The following is a 21,792-nucleotide window of genomic DNA, read 5'->3' as shown; positions in this document are numbered from 1 at the left end:
AAACAAATAAACAAACAAAACACAGGGCTTTAAATTACAGGAAAATAATATTATAACTGGAAATTAATTTGCCATCCTGAATAGGACTTTCAAGATTTGAACTACAGTAGATCTCAATTGGAGTATTCTGTGGAAGTGAGCTGAGTTTGTGAACACTATAATTTCAGACAAAATTGATTGTTTCACCTCTCAGATCTCTGTTCTCCGTTTTCTAATCACCTCAATGTAAATACTAAGGAATGTTAATATCATAAATCAGTTTTGAGTTAAATGATACAAAAATTGATATCTGTTTTCAAGCAAAAGTAAGGTTACTGTATGCTTTCCTAGATTTGACATCCAGCTAAGCCTTATGGGAGGAATAATTACAGTTACGACTAGATTTCCTACTTGAATAGTCAGTAACTGACATAACTTTCTTACTGGTTCAGTGCTTCCTGATTTTTTATTTTAAGGATCTCAATCCAAATTCTAATCAATCTCCCACCTAAACATTCTTCATAGTTAGATTATTTTGAAATAAACTTTAAAAAAAAGTATTGCAAGATCACAGGCTGTAACTCAAAACACGAAAGTGCAAGAAAAAATCCAAAATAATATAGTTTATACAGAAAACATCATTATTAGCACGGAATTCTACTACACATATTCTTCTGGGAATAAGAAACTACTTCGAATACACTACAAATTAAATTTTCATACCTTAAGTGAACTTACTTATCAGTTGTTGAGAACTGCCATGCAATTCAACTGAATTTCTGAAGAACAAATCTGTAACTTCTAAAGCTAAAATAAGTAGAATGCAATTTCCAAGTAAGATGAGATAACTTGGTGTTTTGACATCTTGGTGTTTGTCAATATCCAAACTTGACAGAGAGAGAGGAACATTTTGATGGAGGACATAACAGCTGTGAGTGTCTAAACTTCCGTGACTTGGAGATATTCCTTCCTGATCACTCATAACAGGCAAGAAACCATTTGAAAAGTAGTCACAAGATTCTCAGAAGAATGTTTGTACTAGTTAAGACCATGCCAAAAATGATGGATGGTTTTAGAAAAGGAAGAGAAGAAATCTAATTTACACTGAGCAAAGGTTTTGGCTGAAGCTTTCATTCAGCCAAACAGACTAAAGTCAGCTGAAACATGCATGCAAGTTTTATGAAATTAATAAAGAAGAGAAAGAAAACAGAACCACTCTTCTGAAGCACTCAAATATTTAATCACAGATTTTTATAGAGAAAAATTATATTTTGCATACATATGACACATTCATAATTTTCTAAAAAGAAATCTCTAAAATGAAACGTTTTTCTTTCAGATTTGGCAGCATTAACTGAATGCTTAGTTCAGCATGAAGTTTATTTTCAATTTGCCAAAACATAATTAAGAAAACCTGTTAATTTCAATTACATCGTCTTTAAAGATGATTTTCAAAACTGCCAATGAAGTGAAAAATCAGTTACATAAAAGTCCATTTACACTGTTTGCAAAACTATTCTTACCAACAGAATAACCTGCAGTTCTGATAGAAGTTACATAAAGGCAAACTAAAAAGTGATTGCAAAAAAAGTCTGCTAGATATGAAAGTTTCTTAGCAAGTAAATTTTTACAGGGATTAAAGGTCAAGCTAAATCATTAGCAACCAGTATCTACCAGAACTGTTGAGATACTATTCTATCAGAGGTAGGTCATTACCTCTTTAATGGGGCTGGGTAATAAAAGAAGATAGGAAGGAGGAAGGCCAAGGAAGTGAGATATCTTCCTCCTGTTGTCATTTAGCTTGTGGAAAAAACTGAGTGCTTGATTTCCTAATGGTTTATTAAACTGTTCCACAATTATAACTTGGTATGGAGGAGAACAGCAAGCTACTGCTGATCAATCAGTAAAAGTAACTGTAATAACATGAACTGGTTCTTTGGAAGAATTAAGATCAGTTAGGATGAGGGAAAATGAGACAGCAAGCTGGACTAAGCAAGAATGGAGATCTAACGAGGGGAATTAAGGCATCCCCCAAAAAGTGTAGCCAGGAAAGGGGCAACAAGAAAGTGTCAGTAAATGAAGTAATCAGATCAGAGCATCAGATTAGCCTAATTAATTAGTCCAACCAAGTTCTAGCACTAGCTCAGCTGCCCTTTGATTCTACCTTCTGAAATCATGCAGACTCTCTGAAGGGCAGTTGTGCAAAAGGAATAAATGTGAACCAAAAATAGCACTAAAACTGAGGCCATGGGAGATTTTAAAGATTGAGTAGATCTTTGTAAGAATGAAACTGAATACCAAGAGTGTGGTCCAAAACTCCAACAAAATCCTGCCTGAAGGATAAGTATACTGAAATGTATGTATGTGCACAAACATAAATAAAACACTATAAAGGTCTGTAAATCTAAGAGTCTAAAGGTGCCAGAATGTTAGCTTCAAACAAGACAAACCCAACAGGTAGAAGGAACCAAGTGTTCCTGTTATTTTATGAGTCTCTAATTAAGCTGTGTCTAATTCTCACAAGGAATACATGCCTGGAAGACTAAAATTTCAGACTGAAATCCTGATGCAGTGGTTGAACCCATTTTCTTCACTGCAGTTAAGAAATGTGTGAAAGTGAAACTTCCACACGCTGTAAATGGAAGCCAGAGATTTCAAAAACCAGCTCTGTTTGGGAGCACCATTTCAGGTAAGAGAGCTGCATTTGCAACAAGTGCTAGTTCATTTGGAGCCATGAAAACCAAACACATTTAGAAGGGATCTTTAGCTAGGCAACAACAACAACAAAGGCAATTCAGTGGAAACAGTTTAAAAACATGAAAAACTTTTCTTATATTTAAAGATGAAAATACAGACTCTTGAACTATACTTCTAAGCTCACTCTGTTGGATAATGTCCTGTCAAAGTGCCACATCCCTCACTAGAAAACTTAGTCTGAAGGATTTCCAGTCCAATTTTAACATGCAAAAAATAGCAGGATTACCTACCAGTTTTGCTCCTCATTGCCCTTATAGTATCTGCATTTGTCTACACTTTGTTTTCCTTAAAGATCTGCCCGGTTCATGCCAAATGAGAACAGACATTAATCTCTGTGCCAGAGTCTTTCTGCTGTACTTCATCACAGAACACTGTTATACACTCATGTCACAGACTTTCAGCAGATTATTTGGTGACAGTAAAAGTGTATATGGTAAATGGCTACATTCATTATGCAGTCAAGTGTTATTTGTTGCTTAAACCTGTTTGCTGCACAGGCAATCCACCCACCTGCTTCGGGGAATGGAATAGTTCAGCTGAAAATAATAGCAAACTATCTCTCAAAAGAAGAAAAGATGGATAGTTGCAGCATAACATTTCTGCAGTGGGAAAGCTTACGCTGCTAATATGGAAACATAATCCATACACTGTCTTGCAGGCTGCTGCGCTCTCTAGAGGGAACTAATAGCAAAGGAAACTGTGTATTCTACATTTCTCTTCCCCGGCTCAGACCATTAATGAATTCTCAGGTGACTGTTGGAATAGTTAAAATAATACTGATGATGACGACTCAGTGTTTCAGTAGGATGCAGAGAAAAATGGCTAAAAAGATGCTTAGAATCAACCCCCACCATTTTCTTTACTTATCACCACCTCATTTAGCAGCTTTTATTTTCTTTCAATTTTTTTCTCTGATATGTTTCCCTTCAATCTTCAACTTCCAGTCTATGCTGACAGCAAAAAAAATCTAAATAACACAAAATAGGATCTGTAACTAATGAGTATATACATGAACATCGATGTTGGTAATACAGGAAGAATAAAGTAATTGCTAGGGAACGGTATAGAGTGGAAGATATGACGGCAGTTACGAGAGCTCCAGGAGGCTTATTTCCTCAACTAGCCATATGTTCATTAATGAATGAAACAAATAAGGTGTATTTAGTGAACATACATAATATAAAGGGGTAAAAACATGAGATCAGTACTAGTAACTGCACTAAAAATGTTTTCCAAAAATAAACACAATCCTGAATGTCATTAAAAAAAAAATGTGTACAGGAAAGGCATCTCTGTTTCTGGCTTCTTTTCATATTTTAAAAGAGAAAGCACTGACTATTAAACAGAAATGGTATTTTTATGGAATATGATCTATACAATATTCAGCATAACATTAATTTTAACTTTGTCTTTTTAAGTTTTTAAATTCTGCTAATAGAACTGAAGTCTACTCTGTCCTTTATACAATGACACATAGGTAAACACACGGTAGGAACAGGTTTAACTGCAGTACTTACTTTTGCCTGGTAATGAGAAGCATGTTGACCCATGTCAATTCATGAATACTTCCTGAAAAAGGAGGTGAAAATCCAGCATTTGAAAGAGTGGCACACACATATTTAAAAACAAAATCCAGAAAGAAAGAGGGAGAAAAAGAATCCAAAGTAGAAAGCTAAACAAAGAAATAGCCTGTAAGGTTTACAGCTCTGACTGCAAAATATTCAGCCTGGCAGCTCTAGCAGAAATACAACTCTGTGTACTTGTACATGCTCTCCCCATTAGAGGAGGAGTCAGTTTTGCAACACTTATGTTCCTTGCTGGAGGCAAAACAGTGATTCTCTTCAGTACAAGCTATGTTTGGAGTGTGACAGCTTTAAAGGTGAGAGGTGTACTCTTGAGCAGAGGAATGCATAAGCAGAAAAAGGATATTTTAAAGCATTGGCTGCATATGCTACAGGTTGTTGTGACTCCTTTGAAGTGCTTATTGTTTAATTTTTTTTTTTAAATTAATAATCTTTTAACATAAATCATGTCTATAATACTCATTGTGCAACAGTAGTCCATGTTTTATAGTCTAGAATAGCAAAAAAAAAAAAAAAGAAATACTTTTTACAACAGAATGAAAGGTGTTGATTACAAAGCAAAAAGCTGACTAAATAGAAGAAAAAAGCATATACTTCTTTGGAATTTTGTTAGCTTTTGTCTCTGTTTTGAAAGTAATTTCAGATTATGTAATGGTGCTTCAAATTTTACTAACACACTAAATAATTTACTAGTCATCAAGCTCTCCTTAACTGAAGGCATTTTTACATATTTTTATTAAGGCTTTCACTGACTCATATTCTTTATCTTCCCTGTGTTCAATTCAGTGAATAGAAAATAAAATGCATGCATTTGTAGTGAAAAGCAAGAAGATTGAGCTAGAATATTCTTTTCCATAATGAAGCAAGATTTCTGTGATGTGGGTGTTTAGTTATTATAGTCAAGTCTTTCTAGTCAAGGTCAGAATTGTTCACATCTTGTGACTAAATGGACATTCTGCAGAATATTTCAAACAATCAGTAATCTTATGAATGTTTCTTGTCGAGAGAGACGGGCATTTTTGAGTGAGGAACATATGAGGAACTTTGCAATTTATTCTCACAGAGATTATAGAACTTCAGGTGTGTGGTGTTTTTTGTTGTTGTTGTTGTTGTTTTTTTCCAGTGCAGCTGGACTAAACTGCTGCTGAGAGGAACAGTTTTACTCTCTGCCTCCAGTTGCTTGCTCCTTTCTATCCATCATGTTTGTTATCCATTGGAGGCCAGATAAGGATAGTTTAGAGAGTTAAAATGGTAGAACATAGTTCCTTTTTTCATTTCCTATTATAAATTTCTGAACATTCTCACTCTAAGGTCAAACAAATGCCAGTGATATGGGAATGGAATGCATAGCTGGCAATAAAGTTTCAGTCGATGGTATCATAAAACTATGCCCTAAAATATCAGTGTGTTCAGCTAGCTGTAGTCAAACTCTTCCAGTAAGGAAGGCTGTCTCTCAGAAATTAGAAAAGGAATAGACAATAGAACCTAACAGGTATTTCACAAGACAACGTATTAGGCTGTGTCTTTTTTTTTTGCTTTATGTCTGTATCCACTTGCTGCTACTAAATAAAGGGAGATCAGATCAGGAGGAAAGGGTGATAGAGATAAGATCCTGCAGAGGGAAGAGATTTTCAAAATGAAGGTGAATCAAGGAAGTACTGGTTCACATCATCACTGTCCTAATTTCTCTAAGAGGACTGTAATAATATTAAGTGTCTGCATGTATACATTTTCTCTGAACTAAAACAGGTTATATACTCCTAGAATCTGTCTGAAGAGAGTAATACAGAACACAAACTAAATCACCAATGATTTAGTGAAAGACAAGATGAGAGATTTGAGTTAGTAACTATCACTGATATCTTCAATATCTTTATTAATGACTCGGATGAGGGCATTGAGTGCACCCTCAGTAAGTTTGTAGATGACACCAAAATGGAAGGAGTATTGATCTACCTGGTGGTAGGAAAGCCCTACAGTGGGATCTGCACAGACTGGATCACTTGGCTGAGGCCAATGGGATGAAGTTCAAAAAGGCCAAGTGCCGGGTACTCCACTTGGCCATAGCAACTCCAGGCAACACTACAGGCTTGGGGCAGAGTGGCTGGAAGACTGTGTAGAGGGAATGGACCTAGGTGTATAGGTCAGTGCATGGCTGAACATGAGCCAGCAGTGTGCCCAGGGGGCCAAGAAGGCCAATGGCTAAGCTGACGAGAGGGGTCTGGAGCACAGGTCTTATGAAGAGCAACTGAGATAGCTGGGATTGTTCTGTCTGGAGAAGAGGCTTAGGGGTGACCTTATTGATCTCTATAACAACCTGAAGGAAGATTGTAGTGAGCTGGGGGTCATCCTCTTCTCTCATGTAACTTGTGATAGGACTAGGGGGAATGGCCTCAGGTTGCACTAGGGGAGATTCAGTCTGGACGTTAGGAAATACTTCTCCAAAAGGGTGGTCAGGCTCTGGAATGGGCTGCCCAGGCATGTGGTGGACTCACCAACCCTGGAGAGGAACCCAAGGAACGTTTAGACATTGTGTAAGGGGCATGGTTTAGTGGGAACTATGGGTGACAGGTTGGACTGGATGATCTTGTAAGTCTTTTCTAACCTTGGTGATTCTGTGATTCTATGATTTTATGATTGAAATCTGTAACAAGGACAACTTTAGACATTTATACCTGCATTATCTAGTTTATTGGTAGATGTAATGCAACCTTAGCAACTTAGCAACAGACAGTACAGTGTGAGATAGTCCTTAAGTATTTCTCCAGCATTTAAAAATTTTTTTTTTCAGTATTTAATAAGCACTGGTGTGCCCGTGGCTATACTACTTGCTACACTCAAGCCAGTCAGGCAAGTCTGTACAAGCATACTTAGACTCTGGCGGAATACTGCCAAGAAAAGACAACTGTGATTCTAGCAGCACTGGATTAAGGGGAATATTTAAGGTAACAGTAAAATCTCATAGGCACAACATGTAAGTCACCCATGTATGAGAGATTCTTTCAAATTAGGATAGCTGAAAAAAAGTCACAAAGATGAGGTGAAAGATCTAGAGCCTATCTATTACACAGTGACTAACATAACTTGGCTGGTTTAATCTGACAAAATAAAAGCCAATGTGGAAAATGGTACAGGCGCTTACATGTCCTTATGAAAACAGTGTATGCCTACCAATAAAAAAGTATGCATTAGACCAGTCCGATAGCTTCTTAAGCTGAAGAACAATGCTGGAGCAGATAGAAGCAGAACACAAATATAAAATGAGGCAGAAAGGTAAAAGAATGCTAGCCAACAGCATATGAAAAAACGGAGGAGACTTCGAAGAGGATAAAAAAAGCATGGCTCATTGAGAATAGAGTTTGGCAAGTCTGTGGAAGGGATTATGGGCTTGACTCATTCCTCGTCATGTAACTGGTGGATCCACTTTAGAAATCTGGTTTAGGCCAGGATTTAAGCTGCCTCTACAGTCAGCGAAGAAAGATTGTTGTGTGGCTAGGCTGGAAACCTAATAGTTTTCTTTCCAGAGATTAATCTATTCAGAATCAGAAAAGTTAGGCTTGGAAACTGTTAAAGTCAGCTGATAAATTCCAAAGAGCAGTCTTTATATTGACATCAACAGATATCTGTGGAAAGGAGGCCTTAGAAGACAGCATGGTCCTAACTTCATTTTCATGATAATGACATTTCTACCACTGTAATCTCACCAGCCTTAGTGAAGTTATTTTGCATCACATCCGTAATCTGCCTCCTCAAACAAATTCAGACTTCTCATAAGATCATAATTTCACTGCCTCTCAAAAAGTGTGAAACAGTGTTACAGTAACATTGGGAGGAAGGTGGATAAACGTGGGAGAAACCTATGAAAGGAAGCAACAAGGTTTTAGAAAGAAAAACACTAAAAGGAACTTTACAAGCAGTCGTATTGAAAGAGCATATGAAAGGAGACAGCAGCCTGTCCTTTTTTCTCCACAGCCATTATTAAAAACATTCTCAAGTTTTCATGAGTGAGCTCATATAGGGGTTACAACTGGTTGTTCCTTCCCCTCTTTTCTCCCTGCTCACCTCCTCCCAAAATGCAGAGGAACTGAACAGGACATGCCTCAGCTTCTTAAATGTCGAGAAAAGAATAAAAGAAGTAGGAATTCAGAGAACAACTTTTTTGTTTGCTGCTGACTTCTTTCTTTACCACAGCTTCCTCTGAAAAAGCATCTGCCAAAACCCACATTGGTTTTTTTGACACAGACAAAATGTACTTGGTATGGCCATTTTCGAACAAAAGATGTGGCAAGTGTTATGGCCCCTCACTCATTCTCACACAACCTAAAAAGTCCTACCCCTTTAAGGGTCATGTTCACCAAATGAGAACAGCAGGGCCTAGGACCAGGATGTCTCAGCCCATGGTGCTGATCATTGTAGCAGATGCTACCTCAGAACAGCCTGTGAGAACGGCTGAGAGCTGAAGACGTGCCTTCTCATTTACCAAAAATAATGTCTTTCCTGCTTCTAGATTTTTGCTCTCAGACAAAAAAGCACTGGAGCTGCTTTATTTTCAAGATTGCTTGTAATAGATTTCCAGGCTTCATATTTGTGAATCTTTCTTGATGTCCTTTCTAATCTTCAGACAAAGCCACAGTCACTTGGGTGACTGCAGGCCTTGTGCTCCTGTCACTAATACCCAGATCACAGCAGCAGTTAGGGCATCTTCTCTTGCATTCCCATTATCTGCACAGCTACACAGCAGGCAGTGCCAGCACTAGTACTTACTGCTGTGATTTACGCAGATTCTACAGGGCTCTGGCTAGAGAGACTTCACTGTGGCACTCCAGTACTTGAGGGAAACAGGAAAGGGAGTGACTTTTTATATGGTCTGATAGTGACTGAACAAAGAGGAATAACTTTAAAAATAGGAGATTTATGATTTATGTTAGGGGGGCATTCATTATGCAGAAAGCAGTGATGCGCTGGCACTGCTGTCCAGAGAGTTATGGGTGCCCTATCCCTGGAAGTGCTCAAGGCCGGGTTGGATGGGGCCCTGGGCAGCCTGAGCTCATGGGGAGCAGCCAGCCCATGGCAGGGGTTTGTTACTGGATGGACTTAAGATCTCTTCCAACCCAAGCCATTTTGTTATTGTATGATTCTATGAATAATGTGTTTAATGAGAAAATATACTGATAGCAAGGCATTTGACACTGTCTCCCACAGCATCCTTACAATAAAGTCGAGGAAGTATGGAACAGATGAGTGGATGGAGAGGTGGGTTGAGAAGTGGCTGACAGGCAGAGCTTAGAGGGTTTTGAGTACAGTTGGAGGCCTGTACTTAGTAGTGTCCTCCAAGGTCAGTGCTGGGTCTAGTCCTGTTAAAATCTTCATCAGTGACCTTGATGAGGGTTTGCTGGTAATACAAAGCTGGGAGGAATAGCTGATAGACTGGAAGGCTGTGCTGCCTTTCAGTGAGACCTGGACAGGCTGGAGAGTTGGGCAGAAAGGAATCAGAGAGCAAGTGCAGAGTCTTGCACCTAGGGAGAAATAACACATGCACTGGTAAAGATTGGGGGATGACTTGCTGGACAGGAGCTCTGAGGAGAGGGACCTGGGTGTCCTGGTGGACGACAGGTTGGCCATGAGCCAGCAGTGTGCCCTCGTGGCCAAGAGGGCCAATGGCATTCTGGGATGCATTAAAAAGAGCGTGGCCAGTAGGTCAAGGGAGGTGATCCTCCCCTTCTACTCTGCCCTGGTGAGGCCTCACCTGGAGTACTATGTCCAGTTCTGGGCTCCTGGTTACAAAAAGACAGGGATCTCCTGGAAAGAGTTCAGCAGAGGCTACAAAGATGATAAAGAGCATGAAACACCTCCCTTATAAGGCTGAGAGACCTAGGTCTGTTCAGCCTTGAGAAAAGAAGACTTGGAGGGGATCTGATCCATGTCTATAAATATCTAAGGAGCAGGAGGAAAAGGGACGAGGCTGGACTCTTCTCAGCAGTGTGTGGTGATAGGATGAGGGGAAAAGGCCACAAACTGAAGCATAGGAAGTTCTGCACAAATGTGCATGGGAACTTCTTCCCAGTGCAGTGACGGAGCAGTGGCACAGCTGCACAGAGAGGTGGTGGAGTCTCCTTCTCTGGAGACGTTCCAGACCCGCCTGGACGCCTACCTGTGCAACCTGGGCTAGGGAGCTGCTTTGGCAGGGGGTTCGACTCCATGATCTCTGGAGGTCCCTTCCAGCCCCTACAGTTCTGTGATTATGTGATTCTTGCGATATGTGAATTTTTCACCTGCCATAAAAATTGCCATTCTTCTCTATCCTCAGGCATGCTGGTGATCTTCACATCGATGTGTAGTGGATGATTAAAGAATGGGCTCTCACTCAGCGTGACCTTTGTGTCACAAGCACACAGGCGGCCTGGCATGGTTTCAGCCACGGGGAGCCCTGCTGGGGCAGCAGGTGTGCCTAAGTGCAGCAAAGCAGCAGCTCACGTGGACCAAAAAAGGTAGGACTTCCTTGTCTGAGCAATACACTTTGCTGGGGTAAACCTGTCATGTGACTGTGACAGGTAGGACTTTTGCCAGAAGTGAGGTAACTTTCTAATCTTGTAAGAAAGTTGTCCTTTAACTACTCACTAACAAAGTATTCAGTCTACTGCACTTGCTTATGCCTTCAGCCAGTGTGACTCCTTATCTATGCTGGTTTATTAGGTTTACCTGGTGAGGTTATTATAGTGTATGTTGTCGGGCAGAGGAGGGGAGGGGGCAGGGGGGTTGCATGGGTTGGCAGAGCAGAGCCCAGCACTGCACTGTGTCAGATCAAAACTAACTCCAGCTGCTCCAAAGAGGAGTCAGGGCTGGCAGAGCTGAGCCATGAGTGACACTGTGTGCACTCTGGAAGAGCAGACTGAAGGAAGGGAAAAACTGCTATGCAACCACAGCTGGGAGAAAGGAGTGAGAAAATGAGAGAGAAGCGTCCCTTCAGGCACCAAGGTGAATGCAGAAGAAGGGCAAGAGAAGCCCTAGGAGTGGAGGAAAAGTCCCCCAGTACCCGGAAGAGGTTCATGATGGAGCATCCTGCCCCCCCAGCAGCCCATGGGCACCAAGTATGGCAGATCTCCACATGCAGCCAATGGAGAAGCTCACAGTGCCGCAGTGGATGAGGTCTGAAGGAGGCTGCAGCCCATGCAGATCCACTGCAGGAGCAGCCCCGGATCAGAGCTGCATCTGTGGGAAGCAGCCCTTGGTGGGACAGGAGGGCTGGGGGAGCTGCAACCTGTGGGAAGCAGTGCTGGAGACCATGGGAGAGTAGCAGCTGCTGACCACAGCCCCCATTTCCCACTTCTCTGTGCTGCTTGGGAGAGCAGCAGCTGCTGTCCATAGTGCCCATTTCCCTATTCTCTGTGCTGCCTTGGGGTAGCAGGTGGAAGAGAGTGGATAGAGGGAAGGTGTTTTTAGCTTGCTTTTAGACCTCACTGGTCAGTTAGTAACAGCTGATAAATTGCATTAATGCTGAGTTAATCTAAACTCATGAGACTTTTTTTTTCATCATATGTTCTTGTTGTGTTCTTTTAAGGAGGGGGAGAAAAGAGCAGTGCGGTGGAGATAAGCTGCTCATAGTTTTGAAATGATCACAGTTGGTATAACAGAGAAAACTGGTCTTTTACTAGATTAGGTAAAATGAGAGACTAACTGTGCTGAAAAAAGGCAAAAAAATCTTAAAAAGCCTGAACAAATTCTTCTAGTTTTACTCGAGTTGTTTATTTTTGTTTTGAAATTGTATTTGTTACTCGTTTACATACCTTTCTTATTCATATAAACGTAAGAATATGCCTGTCATCACTGAGAGCTTTTACATAAGAATCGCTCTTACCTTTTCATGTCCTATATACATATAAAATATTTTCCTGCTTGTTGATTCAAAAAAACTGTTTTTTCTCGGATGGGATTGATATACCATGTTGCAATTTGCTATTTCATTAAGCTACACTCAATCACTTAACTACTTCCTAATTAAACTCTTGAAATTTGCTTTTTTTTTTTTTTTTTGACTGTGGACCTGTAACAAACCCATACCTCTCCTGGATTCTTTCTCTAAGTATCTCATTCTCTTGAAGTTTTCACATAGTTTGGTTATGGTCATTATTCAAACAGCAGTGAGAGGACCAGAACTCAATACAGCAGGAGTCTGAAAGTGGTGGATAGCAACCAGTCCATGGCATGAGGGTTGGACTTAAAGATGATCTTTAAGCCATTCCACGATTCTGTGATTCTATGATATCAGTACTGCCAGAAAAAGTCTGGGGAGTTCCTAAAGTATCATGGATATAAATTCCTGTCAGAAGTACTGAGTAAGACAACAAGGAAAGATGTGCTCCTAAATCTGTTTTTTGAGAATAGGGAATGCCTTATGGGAGAGTGATGGTAGGTGGCTGTCTTGGTCACAGTGCTTATGAATAACTTGAGGATGGGAATGGCACTTACCTGTGCTTGAGGAGGTTCAGACAGGACATTAGGGAAATGGCCTTTATTGTGAGGGTGGTCAAGTGTCAGAGTTCAGGAGGGGTTTGCATAATGCCCTCAATAATGTGCTTAAAGTTTTGATTAGTCCTGGAGTGGTCAGGCAGTTGGACTTGATCATTTTTTCTAGTTCTCATCCAACCAAATTATTCTGTTCTAACTTAAACTAAACTGGCAGAGGAAGGGAAAAACAGTAAGCTCTATTGTCTACAAATGTGTTTCCTTCTCATGAGAAAACTCATGCAGTAATGACAAAATTCATCCTGACTGATTTTTTTTTTCCAGCTACAAACAGAAATATTTCTGTACTACAATATTTTGGTTGACATGAGTTGCACATATTCAAGTATTGGTTTAACAACATAAGACATTGAACTATGATGCCATCAGCACAAGATAGCACTTAACACAACTACACTGTTTCTCAGTAGTAGCAGTAAATGACAGATCAGCCAACCCCGTCAGTGTTTAACTGTTCTCATCTCCTTGATCTGCAATTGGACTTGTGCTGTCATACATGGAGTTGTTTCTTAATTGATATTAGTACTGATACAAAAAATCTGTTTACATTTCTAAATGATAATGCACTGCCACAAAACTGTACAACTGTACATTCAATTAACACAGTATATCTATTAGAATCTCATGTTGCCTGAAAAGATGAATAGAAAAAGAGGCAGTAAAAACAGGCTTTCAAAGACATGTCTCCTACTTATTCATGATTTCTGCTAAATTCATTAATTCTTCTGAAGCATTCTAAGAAATGGTCTCATCCAGTGTTATAGGGCAGACAGCTTCTTAAAAAACAATAAACACAAAGAATACTTAATTTCTAACTTATGTGATTCTTATAACACCATTGGAAAAAATGTATTTAATGTATTACCCTTTCTTTTCTTAACTTTTAGCCTCTGACTTAAAGTGCAGAAGTATTAGAACTGTCGTGAATCGTTTGCTCTCTAAAACTACACCGAATTGTTGGAGTAGATGAAGAAATGTGTGTGAAATCAGTGATGTATGTAATACTTGGAGGCAGACCTAAATAATGTTGATAAGATTCCTTTATAATGAATTATAATGAATTTATTATGAATTTGGCCTAATATACTTACCAATCCCATTCTGTTGATGATCATCAGTGTAAGCCCTATGGTGAAGAGCAGTGATTCCTGAGTGATTTTTTAATACATAGAATTATATAATCATAGTGTGGCTTAGGTTTGTAGGGCCCTTAAACATCATCTGGTAGTCAGGGTTGCCAACCACTAGTTCATGTTGCCCAGGGCATCACCCAACCTGCATCCACAGCTTGTCTGGGCAACCTGTGCCAGAGCCTCACTAACCCTCTGAGTAAAAGATTTCCTCCTGAACACCTAAACTAAATTTCTGTTCTTTTAGTTTGAAATCCTTCCTCCTTGATCCATCACTATCTGCCCAACAGAAAGTCAATCTTCTTCGTTTCTGTAAGTTCCCTACAAGTACTGAAGGCCACAGTGAGATCTACCTGAAGCCTTCTCTTCTCCAGCTTGAAAAAGCCCAGCTCCCTCATTCTTTCTTCATAAGAGATGTGCTCCAGACCTCACATAATCTCTGGATGCATTCCAATAGTTCCACATCTTGTGCTGGGGACTCCTGGCCTGGATGCGGTACTCCAGGTGGAGCCTCATGAAGGAAGAGCAGAGGGGGACAGTCACCTCACTTTCCCTGGGACACCCCCCTTTTGATGCAGCCCTGCATACTGTTGACCGTTCAAGATGCAGTAGTACACTGTTGCCTTCTCGTACACAAAAAACCCCAAGTCCTACTCCACACGGCTGCTCTCAGTTAGTTCTCCCAGTATGTACTCATCTCTGGAACTGTCTTGACCCAAGTGCAACTCTGCACTTGGCCTTGTTGAATCTCACTAGGTTCACCTGAGCCCACTTTTCAAGCCTATCCTAGTCTGTCTGGCTGGCATCCCTTCATTCTATTGTGTCAGCTACACCACTCAGCTTGGTGTCATCAGCAAACTTGCAGAGGGTACACTCAATCCCTGTTTTTCTAGGTCATCAATAAAGATGATGAAGAGCACCAGTCCCAAGATAGACCCCTGGAGCACACCTCTCATCACCAGCCTCCACCTGGACGTGAAGTCTTTGATCACAGCCTTGGATGGTCAAAGCCAGAACTCATTCTTTATACACCTAATAGTCTAGCATTCAAACCCATGTCTTTCCAATTTAGACATAAGGATATGCTGCAGGACCATACCAAAGGCTTTTCATAAGTACAGGTTGACAACATCAGTTGCCTTTCCTTTGCCCACTGATGCCATCACTCCAGTTCTGCCCTAGGTGAAGCTGTATTGGCTATCTTGGATAACCTCCTTATTTTCCATGTACTTTAACATAGCTTCTGGGGTCTTCCCAGGCACAGATGAGTCTCTCTAGACTCCTTTTCTTAAAAACTGGAGTGATGTTTCCCTTTTTACTGTCACCAGGAACTTCTCTGGACAGCCATGACTATTCAGAAAGACGGAGAGTGACTTGGCAACCACACTGGCCAGTTTCACCAGAACCCTGTGATGCAGCCTCATAGATAGACTTGTAAATATTCAGCCACACAAAGAAACCTCTTACTTGGCTCTGCTCTTGAGTAGGATGGATACGCCTCCCAGACCCCCACCTAGAGTTTCAGGGGTGTTAAGAGGCATGGGAAGCCTGACAGCTAGTAGCAAAGAGCTTACTGAATAGTTCAGTCTTCTCCAAGTCTGCTGGAGCTACTTCTCCTATTTCATTTATCAAAGGGAGGTACACTCTTCTTTGCCTGTTTCTTCCGACTAATGTATCTAAAGAACCTCTTTTGTTAGTTTTTTACTTCACCAAGTTAAGTTTCATCTGCACCTTGGCTTTCCTGATTCCCTTTCTGCATGTCCAGATGACATCCCATGCATTCTTCCCAGGTTGCATGTCCTGGTTCCGACTGCCTGTACATTTCCTTTTCCCTCAGTATGACCAGCTGGTCCTTGCTTAGCTATGCCAGTTTCCTGACTCTTCTTAATTTTTTATGCTGGGGATGGAGAACTCTTTTGCTCTCAGAAAGGTGTCTTTAAAGAGCTGCCACCTGTGTTCTGTTGCTGTATTCTGAAGGATAGCTTCCCAGGGGATCCCCTCCAATAATTTCTCAAATAGCCTGATGGATGCTCCCTGAAGTTCAAGGTACTGACTCTGCTCTTTGCCAGGGCCACATTCCTTGAGATCACTAATTCAATCAGGGCATGGTCACTTCAACTCAGGCTGCCTCCAGTCTTACCCTCTTTAATGATCTCTGCTGCATTGGTGAGCACCTGGTCCAGTAAAACTTCACCTCTGGTTGGTCTGTCCAGTATCTGAACCGGAAAGTTATCCTCAAGTGACTCCAGGAGTCTCCTGGATTGCTTGCAGTCCACCATGTTGCCTTCCCAACAGACCTATGGGTAGTTGAAATCCCCCATCAGACTGAGTCTGTAAGTGTGATGCCTCATCAACAGGCTCCCCTTGATCAGGCAACCTGTAGAAGACTCTCATCACTAGATGTCCTATATTGATCTGGTTCCTAATTTTGACTGACAAGTTCTCAACCTGATTCATTGGCTATTTCTGAAGCAGCTCTTCACCATCTATCCAATGATAGATGTCTATCCAATATGATATCTATCTATCATTATTTTATAATGTTATATGATGCTCTGATCAGAAATGACAGTCCAGTCTCCTTCATCTTGCAAGTTATGGCATCTGTCTCCTAAGGGTTGGAAGATTACTTAGCTTCTTCTGCTTGTTGGAAATTAAGACAGGGCTGTTGGTTTGCCTGTGTCATGATCCCATGCATCAATCTCTCTCTGATTTTGGGTTCTTTTCATCTTGGTGATCTCTTCCAACTTATCCACATGATCACAATTCATCCCTAACTAAGGAATAATGGCTACTTAAGATCTTTTCTGAAGTGTGTTGGAATATATGAGTGTTTCTTACTCTGGAATGGTATCATGCTTCTGCTGCAACTCCTGGGCCCAACAGTTGTGTTATGCAGGAACCGTGAAAAATCTTTTCCCTTTTAATACTTGGAGTTTTGAAAGTTAGGTTATATAACATATAGTGAATTACGTTTTTAAATTAGAATGCATTAAATCTGTTTTAAAATACAAATACAATATTCACTCCCAAAATATATTCCACTATTTAAAATCATGTTATATGATCACTCAGAATCATACTGCTGTCTCACTATCTGAATAACTACTGTACAGAAAAATGATGATTTTATTATCTATTGAGTATCTTTTGTCTTTATATGTAGGCTGCTATTTATTGTCTTACCTTGAATGACTAATGTGCTACTTTTTAAAACAGATATATATTTTGCTTGTGCTTATTTTCCTTCACAAGAACCAATTATTGGCCAAGGTTGGAGAATAAATAGTGAAATAGGTGGACCTTTCATCTGACCCAGTACCACTTGTTCTTTTAATGGTACTTGCTGAATTCAAATCAAGGAATGATCACAACAGAAGGAACAATGCATTCTTCTATTCATGGACATTTTCCAACATCTTCAGGTAACAAGCCTGAAGCAAGTGGTGTCTTGTTATTACTAACTACCTGACCTGGCAGAAGCCAGTGAAAAAAAACCAGCTAGACCATAGGGAGGACATTTGGAAATTGTTCCTCCCTATCAAGGCAATCCCATTTTCCATTGAGTTATTTTCAACCATATTGATTTGTTACTTAGGATTATCTGGGGGAATAAATTCACCTTTTGATCAGAATCATGCTTTTTAGTTAGAAGAAATTACAGAAAGAGTATCAGCTTACCAAAAGCACTCTACCTGATCAGTTTTGTATTGATATAGGCATTAATAATTAAACATTACTTACAGAATCACAGAATGGATGAGGTTGAAAAGGACCTCTACAGGTCATTTATTCCAGCCCCTGTCCTTTTATGTATTGTGCTTTGGATTTCAATTTTCTCTTTGTTTTTCTTTTGTGTAGTACAAGCGATGGGTATAGCTGCAAGAAAAAGCTTGTCAATAATAATGATAATTGCCTCCTTGTTAATTACTAATTTTTCTTGCTCAGATTCAATCAAGTTTTGTATGTGATACTTTGTTATCAAGAAACAAATAGTTAGAATGCTTAATTCTTAGTTCTTGTTCTAATGCGTTCGTTCAAAACCAGAAAAAATACTAGCAGGGTATCTGTACTTTGGTTTTCATCTTTTCTTGCTATGAAGGGCTAAATCTTGCACAGAGACAAAGACATGCAGTGACTGCAGAAAACTATCAATGAAAATGGCTATGACTGTTTGTTTCAAACCACAGACTGAAAAGAAGGAATTAATAAACTGAATTTTACAATATGACCCGAAGAGACAGATTCTGGAGACTGGAAAAAGAGTAATTTCATATAACTTGGTCAAGCTATTTTGTGACATACCACAAAGAAAAATTTCCATGGAAAGCAACATAAAAATAAAACTCATGGCAAATAATAAACAATGAAAGGTACAAAAGCAGTCTGACAAGTAGAACTTGATATGATTTATGGTTGTTTTCTTGGTACTTAAGCTTCAAAATCCCAGAAAGACTGCCTATCTGCAGGGACATCAGCTGTTTTCTATATTTTGCTGTTTTCTTTAATCTAAAGTAAGAATTTTTATTGAATGCACATGCTTCCCTCTTTGTGCATAACAATTAAAACTGAATGGCTTTTTCAATAGAACTACGTATTTGAAAAAAAACAACAAAACCCCTCTATAAATACTTAAAAATTCTGTGCAAAATCACTTAAAATACAAAGCCTTGCAAGGTTATTTATGAATGACTCTCAGAGGCAAATGCAAAAAATAACATATTTTTTTATTTATGCTGTTTCTTGCAGAAGTATTCCTAGGAAAGAGTATGGAGCTGCTATCACAAAATTACAGGAAACGTGCTGCACGAAAAATGAAGTGTAAACACAATAAAAGCTATTCGTTCAGGTTAAATTACTGCTATACTTTCCTAATGCCAGCCATGCTATGCCAAATATCTGTGTTACTACTCCTCTAAGATGTAAAATCTAAAATCAACCTTCTGACCTGAGGAGGAGAATTACAGAGTAGAACGCCTTATATTTATCATTAGTCAATGGAAATAGGCTCTTCCAGAATTGCCAAGTCAGATTTCAACAGCCCCAGCATTTTGCCATTCTCATTGTAAATATTTTTTTCCTTCTGCCTACTCCAAGTTTCCTTTTTTGCAACTTCTGACCACTCCCATATCTAAATGTACATCTTTTTAGAAGAACATGGCTTTTGGCTTATATTTGAAGAATATATCTAGATCCCCCATTAGCCTTCTCTTCTCCAGACAAAACAAATCCTACTCCCTCATCCTGTACACTGTACACCTCAGCTCAAGGGACCCTCTGCTGCAGGCTGCTCGTATCTCTCTTGTACTGGAGAACATAGCAGTGCAGAGGCAGTTAAATCCCCTTAAAATTGCACTAATATAGTTGTCTGCTTGATAGTGCACATTACTGACTCAACGTTCAGCCAAGCATCAAACATAATTCCCAGATCCTTTTAAATGGGCTGCTACCCTGCCAGCAGGATCTCAGCCTTTAGTGAGGCATGGGGCTATTGCATCGTTGACGGAAAATTATTTAAGACTTCTTTTGGCCCTCTCCTCAATCCTCTTCACTGAAACTCTGTCACATGATCACGCAGTCTGATATCACCCACAAATTACTAACTATTGTATCTTTGCTAATGCTGATGTATCATAATTAAGACCACTGAGGAAAATACACAACATCAAACTACCACTAGATGGTCAGGAAGCAACTACAACACTGAAAACAGAGGCCTGCAGTCTGTCTGTCTACCACCTGCACTATTGCTATTCAGTGTTCATAACAGAAGAAAACTGAACCTATCCAGAGCAAACACTACTAGTTCTGACAGAACTTCTGGTGACAAACGTAAGCACAGGCTGATGGAGTAGGTGGCTTCAGGAGCTACTGCCTCATTCAGAAAACAGTCCTACTGTCTGCATCCCATTGTGTATTAGGGGCTACAGAAATAATTCCCAGTTGCTCAGAGACAGCATCAACATGTAAGACCAATTCAAATGATGTGAAGAGACTTTACACATTCATCACCTGATAGAACATTCACAAAAACATTACAGAGTTTCTGGTAATACGGTAATAGTATGAAACAGTGCTGTGTTTTTACATAGAAACAGTAGTTTTCTACAACTGTTCTTTCTTTTTTAATTAAAAATAAATAAATAATGATTCATTGCTTGAAGGGATCTCCAAGAAGAGAACCTTCCCTGCTGGCGGTTAGCCCTTAAATGGGGTTTGGGAGAGGTGGAGCCAGGCTCCATCCCTTCCAATCACACAGGTACATTGCCTTCACCTGTGCCCCCATGGCTGACTTGGTGCTCACCTCACGTGACCAATCAGTGGTTCAGGCCGTGATTCAGTAGTTCCCATACAGACCTCCATTTTGATAGGTCTGTTGAACAGAAGTGTTCAATAGATATATATCAAAATATGTATGTCAGAATGGCAGAAGAAAATTATTTATAATTATGTAATGACACACTCATTTTTGAATGCATAGTGGTTTCACGATTTAATGCCTGTCTATGGCAAGTATGTTGCTTTTCCAGTTTCTATAAAATCCTTCATTGTGAACTATCAAAAGTTTTTTTACTTGGATGAGATAGATTTGTTCTGAAAAGCTTATTTGCTTCAGAAGGTGTCCAGTTTTGTAGAATTTTTACAAAACTCTTCACTACTATTAGTTTGCTGTTACGCAAAAATAATGAACACAAATGCATGAGTATGTTTTATGTGACAGTTTTGCCCTCTAGTTACAAACTATGGCTTCATGTTTTTAGTCTTACAGTATTTTCTGAAAGACTTAGCAGAAGATTCTGTTCTCAGCATACCTTAAAACAGATGTGCAGTATTTGAAATACTTCACAACACACAACACTTATTTAGCAGAGAGATGGTTAAAGGATATCACTGTGAGGGAACAGCTTTATCAGCTAAATGTTTGTATGTCCATGAGATCTGATGGGATTCACAGAAACTCTGAATTGCAGGTGTCAGAAAACACTTCTGGAGGTCATTGAGTTCATTCTGCCTGCTAAAGAAGGCTCCCTACTGGTTGCACAGATAACTGTCCAGGTGGGTTTGAATATCTCCAGAGAAGGAGACTCCACAACCTCTCTGGGCAGCCTGTGCCAGGGCTTTGTCACCCGCAGAGCAAACAAGTTTTTTCTTACATTCATATGGAACTTCCTGTATTTCAGTTTGTGCCTATTAACCCTTGTACTGTTGCTGGACACGACCAAAAAGAGCCTAGCCCCGTCTGCTTAACACCTACCCTTTAGATTATAGGCATTGGTAAGATCTCCTCTCACACTTCTCCAGGCTGAATAGTTCCTAGTGTTTTAGCCATTCCTCAGGAAGGGAAATTCTCCAGGTCCCTAATCACTTTTTCTTAGCTCTCCACTGGATTCTGTCCAGCAGTTCCCTGTCTTTCTTGAACTTGGAAGCCCAGACCTGGACACAGTACTCCAGATGTGGCCTCACCAGGGCAGAGCAGAGGCTGAGGATCATCTCACATGCAGCTCTTTTCAGTGAACCTCATGATAACATTGGCCTTCTTGGCCACAAGGGAACTCTGCTGGCTTATGGTCAACCTATTGTCCGCCAGGACCCCTAGGTTCTTCTCTGCAGAGCTCCTTTCCAGCATGTCAGAACCTAACCTTTTCTGGTGCATGAGGTTATTCATACTCAAAGCTCAGGTGAAGGACTCTGCACTTGTCCTTGTTGAAGCTCATAAAGCTCCTCTCCACCTAACTCTCTAATCTGTCCAGGTCTTGTAGACTGGCAGCACAGCCTTCTATTTGTCAGTCACTCATCCCAGATTTGTATCATCAGCAATT

The 21,792-nt window shown here is 40.0% G+C and overlaps 1 protein-coding gene across 1 annotated transcript in view; it reads right to left on the bottom strand.

Moving 5' to 3' along the window:
• The window catches only part of PRLR (prolactin receptor), a 92,954-nt gene extending 88,593 nt beyond the window's left edge, over window positions 1-4,361 (bottom strand). Inside the window, exon 1 of the mRNA XM_065739975.1 lies at window positions 4,254-4,361. The gene's annotated coding sequence lies outside the window, so the exon portion shown is untranslated. The remainder of the gene's footprint in view (window positions 1-4,253) is intronic.
• Between the last annotated feature and the right edge of the window lie 17,431 nt (window positions 4,362-21,792).

The sequence above is a fragment of the Cyrtonyx montezumae genome, unplaced genomic scaffold (genome assembly GCF_038088225.1).
Source record: "Cyrtonyx montezumae isolate F1298 unplaced genomic scaffold, pur_monq_1.0 scaffold_25, whole genome shotgun sequence".
In the NCBI taxonomy this organism is placed as follows: domain Eukaryota; kingdom Metazoa; phylum Chordata; class Aves; order Galliformes; family Odontophoridae; genus Cyrtonyx; species Cyrtonyx montezumae.
The sequence above is the reverse complement of the archived record's forward strand: the minus strand, read 5'-3'. Positions and strand labels throughout refer to the sequence as shown.